Source organism: Lethenteron reissneri, chromosome 14, assembly GCF_015708825.2.
Source record: "Lethenteron reissneri isolate LAM-NWPU_2019-01 chromosome 14, ASM1570882v1, whole genome shotgun sequence".
NCBI lineage: Eukaryota > Metazoa > Chordata > Hyperoartia > Petromyzontiformes > Petromyzontidae > Lethenteron > Lethenteron reissneri.
Window position 1 is genome coordinate 1528513 of NC_083792.1, and position 7630 is coordinate 1536142.

Below are 7630 nucleotides of genomic sequence, written 5' to 3' on the forward strand. Positions count from 1 at the left end.
AGCAGTCTGGACAACATTTAACCCAATTGGGCACGGACGTTACCCTGGCACGGCAGTTAAAACCAGTATCGTCCGGACATCTGAAAACATCTTCCCAGTCTTGGGCTTTAGGTGTGGTTTTAAATTGGCCAATGAAAGTATGATTTTGAAAATGAATGGGTGGATGTCGATCCCTCGCGTGGTCCCCGGGCGGTGGCGTGAGCGAGGAGGAGCGCTCCAGGTGCCCCCTGTTCCCTCATTGGCCGCCCACACCGACTCTCACCACCCCCACGTGGACCCGCAGCCCAGCTAACACGGGGGGGGGGAGGGGGGTCAGGGTGCCCTGGTCAGCGGCAGTTAACAGCAATGAGTAGAGACCCCGTGGCGTATTGCTCACACGCGGCTGTGTCGCAGCATCGTCCCCTCCTCACCCGAGCCGTGTGGTGGCTGCTGATTGCTAGTCCCGCGCTGTGGAGAGGCAGTGACAGCGAGGGGTTGGTGGGTTACCGCACGCTGATGTTGTTGTGAAACTCCCCTTCTACCCGTGGGCGCCGAGGAGGTGCCCGTACCCTGGCTCGCCAGGAGAAGGCGATTACAGCAGCAAGTGGATTTTCTACGGGTGTTCCGGTTTCCTTCCACTTGTACAATAAACACAACCCATCAGTAATTGGCTGAACACATCTTGATAAAATAAAACCTCAAAACGAACTTCTTGAAAAGAGTCGTACGACTTATGGTTACACGACTTGTACAAACATACATAATAAAAATAACTCTTTTATTTTACCAGGTAAAGCCCACTGAACGATGTAGCTCTTTTTTCAGAAGCTACCTGGCCACAAATAATAGCTCAACGAAGTGGCTGATCATGTGGACATTTATTGCAGCCAAATACTCTAAACGCACGTTTCTAAATGTGGAGGGAAAACCCGGAGGACCCGGAATAAAATCCACGCGACCACGGAGAGAGACACGTAAACTCCAAATATAAAACAGGCGTCAGGGTCGGGATCGAAGCCAGGACCTCCTGCATTCCAGGCGAGGAAGTTAACATCTCATAGCCACCGTGGCAAATGAAGCGAGATAACGAGTGGTCCTAGGTGAGTATGAAAGTCTCGAGACGCTGATGATGATTGACCAAGAGCATCGCACCCCATGGAGGGCGCGTGACCACGAACAGGGCCAGCACCACGGGGCAACCACCACGGTGACCACCACCACGGTGACCACCGCTACGGTGACCACCGCGATGACCACCACTACGGGACCACCACTACGGTGACCACCACTACGGGGCCACCACTACGGGACCACCACCACGGGGCCACTGCGCCCGCCGCTCTCGGCCGTCAGGTTCCTCGTCCCGCGCGGAGCCACGCGGGGGCGCTCGCTCACGGTCCTCCAGGGGCGAGTAGAGCGCCTCTCACACCCCCCACGACTCCCCAAGCCCACCACCCCACACCCCCACGACTCCCCAATCTCACCACCCCACACCCCCACGACTCCCCAAGCTCACCACCCCACACCCCCACGACTCCCCAAGCTCACCACCCCACACCCCCACGACTCACCAAGCTCACCACCCCACACCCCCACGACTCCCCAAGCTCACCACCCCACACCCCCACGACTCCCCAAGCTCACCACCCCACACCCCCCACGACTCCCCAAGCGCACCACCCCCCACCCCCACGACTCCCCAAGCTCACCACCCCACACCCCCACGACTCCCCAAGCTCACCACCCCCACGACTCACCAAGCTCACCACCCCACACCCCCACGACTCCCCAAGCTCACCACCCCACACCCCACGACCCACCAAGCTCACCACCCCACACCCCCACGACTCCCCAAGCTCACCACCCCACACCCCCACGACTCACTAAGCTCACCACCCCACACCCCACGACTCACTAAGCTCACCACCCCACACCCCCACGACTCACTAAGCTCACCACCCCACACCCCCCACGACTCACTAAGCTCACCACTCCACACCCCCACGACTCACTAAGCTCACCACCCCACACCCCCACGACTCCCCAAGCTCACCACCCCACACCCCCACGACTCCCCAAGCTCACCACCCCACACCCCACGACCCACCAAGCTCACCACCCCACACCCCCACGACTCCCCAAGCTCACCACCCCACACCCCCACGACTCCCCAAGCTCACCACCCCACACCCCCCACGACTCCCCAAGCTCACCACCCCACACCCCCACGACTCCCCAAGCTCACCACCCCACACCCCCACGACTCCCCAAGTTCACCACCCCACACCCCCACGACTCACCAAGCTCACCACCCCACCCCCCACGACTCCCCAAGCTCACCACCCCACACCCCACGACCCACCAAGCTCACCACCCCACACCCCCACGACTCCCCAAGCTCACCACCCCACACCCCCACGACTCACTAAGCTCACCACCCCACACCCCCCACGACTCCCCAAGCTCACCACCCCACACCCCCACGACTCACCAAGCTCACCACCCCATACCTCCACGACTCGCCATTGCTAACCACTCCACACCCCCACCCCCTACTAACTACAGCCAACTCCACCCCCACATTAACCATAACTAACAACCCCCCGCCCGCTCCCACTCCTATTAACCACAGCTAACCCCCACCCCCCACATTAACCAGACCTAACCCCCCACCCCTACTAACTATAGCTGACCTCCCGACTAACACTAAATACCCCCCACTCCAAAACATATCTGACCCCCCGCCCGCCAATAGCTCTGTCCACTATCCAACCCCTCCCCACCTACACCTTATCCACCCCCACCTAACCCCCCCCCCCCCCCACCACTAACCCGAGATAACCCCCACCGCGTCCTCACCGCGGCGCACGCTCGGACCACCACCACGACCGCAGCGTTAATCCGCTCGCTCCTCGCCCCGCGAGGCAAAAACAAAACAAAGTGACGCATCCGCTCACCCGCCCGCCCGCCCGCACCACGTTGCGCTGGTGCTTGCGTGCGCGTGTGTGCGTCCCTACCGCCACACACACGCACAGACGCACACGCACGCACAGACACACACACACACACGCGCACACAGACACATATATAAATGGCACGAGCGAAGTTCCAGCGGTCCACTCTCCATCCATCCACCCACGTGGAGCACCATCAGCATCATCGCCATCATCAGCATCATCGCCATCATCACCATCATCACCATCATCGTCGTCGTCGGGGTGGGTCCAGGACAGCGGCAAGTCAAGGTGGGCGGATCACCTGTGGCGGACGACCGCCGCTCCTCCTCCTCCTTCAGGCAGCAAGTCGCGGGCCTGGCCGTGTAATCCTCAAGACGCTCGAAGGCGTCGAAGGCACGGGGCACCGTGGGTCTGGTGGCGCGCAGGCCCCTCAGCCATCCCCGCGGCGGCAGCGGCCACAGCGGCGCCACCGCCACCGCCATGCTGCTGCTGCTGCTGCCGCCCGTGGCGGCGCTCGGCAAGGTGCTGCAGGTGAGGCGGCTGGCCGAGTGGCTCTGCGTTCTGCCGCGATTTCTCCTCTCGGCGCTCATGCTCTTTCTGCTCGACGTGCCCTGCGTGCGCCGATTTGTGCTCGAACGAATGCAAAAGTCGTCGTCGTTACCGGGCGACACAGCAACCGCAATAGCGACAACAGCAGCAGCAGCAGCGGCGCCGCCTTCAAAATCATTTCCCTCTGTGGAGTCGTCCTCCAGTGCACTGCTGTCACCAGGTGACGGCTGTGGCGGTGACGGCAGCAGCAGCAGCGAGGAAGCAGCGCCCCACGGCCAAGTGAGCATCGACATTCCTCACAGCGACGAAGGTGCGGCAGGTGCGAGTGTCGCTGATGAAGGAGCAAGACAGCAGCAGCAGCAGGAGGAGGAGGACCCCCCGCTGCGCATCTCCGCCACGGAGCGGACTTTCACGTGCCCCGCGCTGCGCGCCGTGTGGCGCGGCCACCTGATGAACGCGGGCCGCGAGGCGAGGCTGGGCGGCCCGGCTCCCAACTCGCCCGTCGTCGCCGTGCGCCCCGATCGCCGACGCGGCTGCCGCAACGGCGTCGACACCGGCAGCGACCACCTCCTCGACTTCTCCCGCGACCCGCGCCGCCCGCTCGTCGTGTGCTTCGGCAGCGGCAGTTGACCGCCGTTCGTGGCGCGGCTGGGCGCGCTGTCCCGCCTGGCGGCTCGCTGGGCGGCCGTGGCCGACGTGCTGGTGGTGTACACGAGGGAGGCGCACCCCTCGGACGGGTGGCGGACCGGGGACGCGCTGCTGCAGGTCCCGCAGCACCGCACGCTGTGCGAGCGGCTGGCCGCGGCCAAGCAGCTGTCCCCGCTGCTCGCGCCGCCGTGCGCCCTGGTCGCCGACGGCATGGGGGACGCGTGCGCGCGCGCCTACGGGGCCGCGTTCCACCGCCTCTTCGTGCTGCACCGCGGCCGCGTCGTCTACCAGGGCAGCCGCGACCCCACGGGGGGCCGGCTGGCCGACGTGCGCAGGTGGCTCGAGGTGTTCCAGGGCGGCCAGGGGCGGGAGGGGGAGGAGGAGGAGAGGGGAGCGGGTGAGACTCTGCTCCTGTCGCCCGCGAGCGCGTAAAAGTTCCGTGCTCGCGTCAGCATCAATCATCAATCCGTGTTGCCTCCCTCGTAATTAGCGCGCGGATTTGTCAAAGTGACGGACACGAAACTTTATGAGCCGCATCGTAACCGTGACAAATGGCTCTAACCATCATCATCACCACTATCATGGCATTGTCATCGCATCAGCATCATCATCGCCGTCGTCAGTAGAGAAGTAGCAGGAGCGCCGTTATCTTTGTTTTAAAAGTGGCAGAGTTGCTCAGGGAGGGCATTCATAATGGCGGCGTCGGAGCACTGCGCCGGTCCCGCGAGACTCTGGGTTCGAATCGGGGCCTCAGCCGCCTGCGAATGAACCGGGATCCCGAGGGGCAGTGGAGCGAGCGGGCGAGCTGGAGTCGTCGGCCCGCTCGCCGGTGACCGCCAGCAGCTGCAGCTGACGCGTCACGAACTCTCCGTCTCTCCCCCCCCCCCGCGCCCCCCCCCCCCCCGTCTCTCAAGAGAGCCACGCGGATAGTCGCAGCTAGGCGATCGGTGGCCTTTAATCTCACAAGGTCGTGCACTACTCGCTGTGCGAGTTCCCCGCTGAAGTGAATCCCTTCGTCTCTTGGCTTCACGTCGGCACAGCGCAGCAGCGGCGTGATGGGAGGGACGTCGCCGCTCTCAGTATTGACGCTGTGCACGAGTCGCTGTTATCGCTCTGTCTCCACAGCGGCTGTTCCTCTCTCGGGACGCGTTCTCTGCGCTGCCTCTTGCGCCGTGGTAGTATGTGTGTGTGCGTGTGTGTGTGTGCGTGTGTTTGTGCGTGCGTGCGCGTGCGCGCGTGCGCGTGCGTGTGTGTGTGCGCTGTGTGTGCGTGTGAGCGTGCGCGAGCGTGTGTGCACCCGTTGCGGTGTGCATACGTCGGCACTTTAGAGACAAAGGCGGCCGGGCGTGGCGCTAACTGCGACAACCCCCTCGTGTGCTGTGCCGGCGTTAATAGGCACTCGCTAACAGCACTTGCCCACACGCTCCCCACGGCGACACGGGGAGTCGTGTTGCGAGCGCGCGCGTGAGCTGTGAGCCCTGGCGAGTATTGACGGGACGCACGTTGATGAGCCCTGGCGAGGTATTCCACTCGTCCATAGCACCCGAGGTGGCACAACTTTAGCGCTTCCAGTTTTACTTACGTGGCCAATACCGGTGAATCTTTTGATAACCTAATTGCAATGAGTGGGTTATTAAATAATTAACTCACATCAGCCGCATGAATACATCACTAGGGCAAGAGTGTTCGCTGCCTTAGGTATTGCCAGTGTCTGCTCTGGCTCGGGAACTATTTCCAAGAGGACAATTTAAAATATTAAGGAATCAACTCTATAAGAGTCCAACATAATCTCGGCACAATTGCATCGTCAGCGACCGCTCTCATTCCGCGTTCCGCCTCCCGTCAAAGGCCACGCAAATTAAACCCCTACGCCCCTGCGGCGCAGCACGTTCATCGTTTGCAAGCGATGAGATTTGGATCCAATTTTGTAGAACGCATTTACATCGATTTCGCATCTCAATTGGCTTACCACCAATAATGATCAGCCATAGTGTGTCTCTATGTATTGGGATCATTGGTGTAGGATGGTCCCTTGAAGGGTACATGAGTGTGATTCATGAATGACTCTGCTGAGTTCATTGGCAATCGACGTTTGTTTAAGAGTCATATACCAGAGATCAACCAGCGTTAGGGCGAGATTCAGGATTAAGGGCTACCTTGTTTGAAGTTCTGTAACCAAACATTTCAAATTTTATTTTCTTAACAATTCACGCTGGTGGCTAGGTCGTGTGTGGCTATGCCTCTCTATCATTATGACATTAAGATACATACACGCACTTGATGTTTTACAAGGGTATGACGACGATGATGATGCTATGAAGTGCCAGCTATGAACAACCGCCCTGAAGCGAAATGTACTTCGGTGTAATGCCACCTCAAGGCCTTCAAGAGTGCGCCCTTAACGCCTTAAACACCGGGGGGGGAGGGACACGCAATGTTTGGGCAGTGAGACCTCGACGTCAGTGCTGCCATCAATTGGCCGATAAGCAACACTGACGACCCCCTGGCGTGATCCCTTTAGCGCTCATCAGCGAACCAAGGCCAGCGCCGGTGTTTCCACGCCGAACAGCACGGACTTTTGAGAGGGCTGTTGACCAAACAAATATCGTTGACTCCCCCACCCCCCTCCCCGACGCCGTGTTTACCTACCAGCGTGTAATTGACGCAGCGTTACGTGGGCAACTACACCTCTCGTGCGCGAGACATGCGTGCGAATTAAAGGCCTGGGGTGGCAATGCTCGACTGTGGATGCCACTTTAGTTATAACGATATAAGGCGACTGCACTGGCGTGTGAATGAGGATCGTTATAGCTCGAAAACTTCGCTGCTATAAGCGTGGCACCAGATGGCAGCTGATGACGTCTCGCTGGAGCCACCCGAGAAATGGAAACCGCTCTCGTGCGTGCCTATTAAGACCCGGCCGCGGAATTTCCACAAATATTTTTTGTTTGTTTACAGAGGTCAAGCGGATTGGGTGGCATCGCCAGTTTGACCTCTCCTCGGCCACTAGCCGTGCTCGCGACCACGCGAAGCGTGTGGCCGACATCAGCGCAACAAGCGTTAAATCGCCTTTAAATCGTATAGCCCAGTGCCAAACCGAGACGAGTTTCCGCTTCAGGAGCCAAGCCGCGGCTTATTTTTGGATTCCTAGAAAGTGGGACAAATGCTCGGCGACGGATGTTTATTTTTAATCATCTTGTCGTATCAATGAGCCGCCTGTATTAGGACGCGCGTTGACACGCGCAGCAGACGGCACTGCGTCCCGAGTCTGGCCTCGTGCGTATCCCCAACGGATCCCTCAGCGATGTCTTGAACCCCCAGACCGCAAGTCCCCGCCGCGCCGGTCTGTATTTCTGTGCATCGTTCGGTCAAGGAAGCTGCGATGCCACTCGCTTCAGTTGCGCTGCGAGCCCAGGGCCATGGGAATGTCCCGAACGTCACCCGAGCGAGACGCACACGAGCCTCGCTCGTCGGACGAGCGTCCGGTGGCACTCATC

At 60.4% G+C, this 7630-nt stretch overlaps 1 pseudogene; it reads left to right on the top strand.

Annotated features, from left to right (window-relative positions):
• Nucleotides 1-3110: 3110 nt before the first annotated feature.
• LOC133342161 (thyroxine 5-deiodinase-like) lies at nucleotides 3111-4565 on the top strand (annotated as a pseudogene).
• The last annotated feature ends 3065 nt before the right edge of the window (nucleotides 4566-7630 follow it).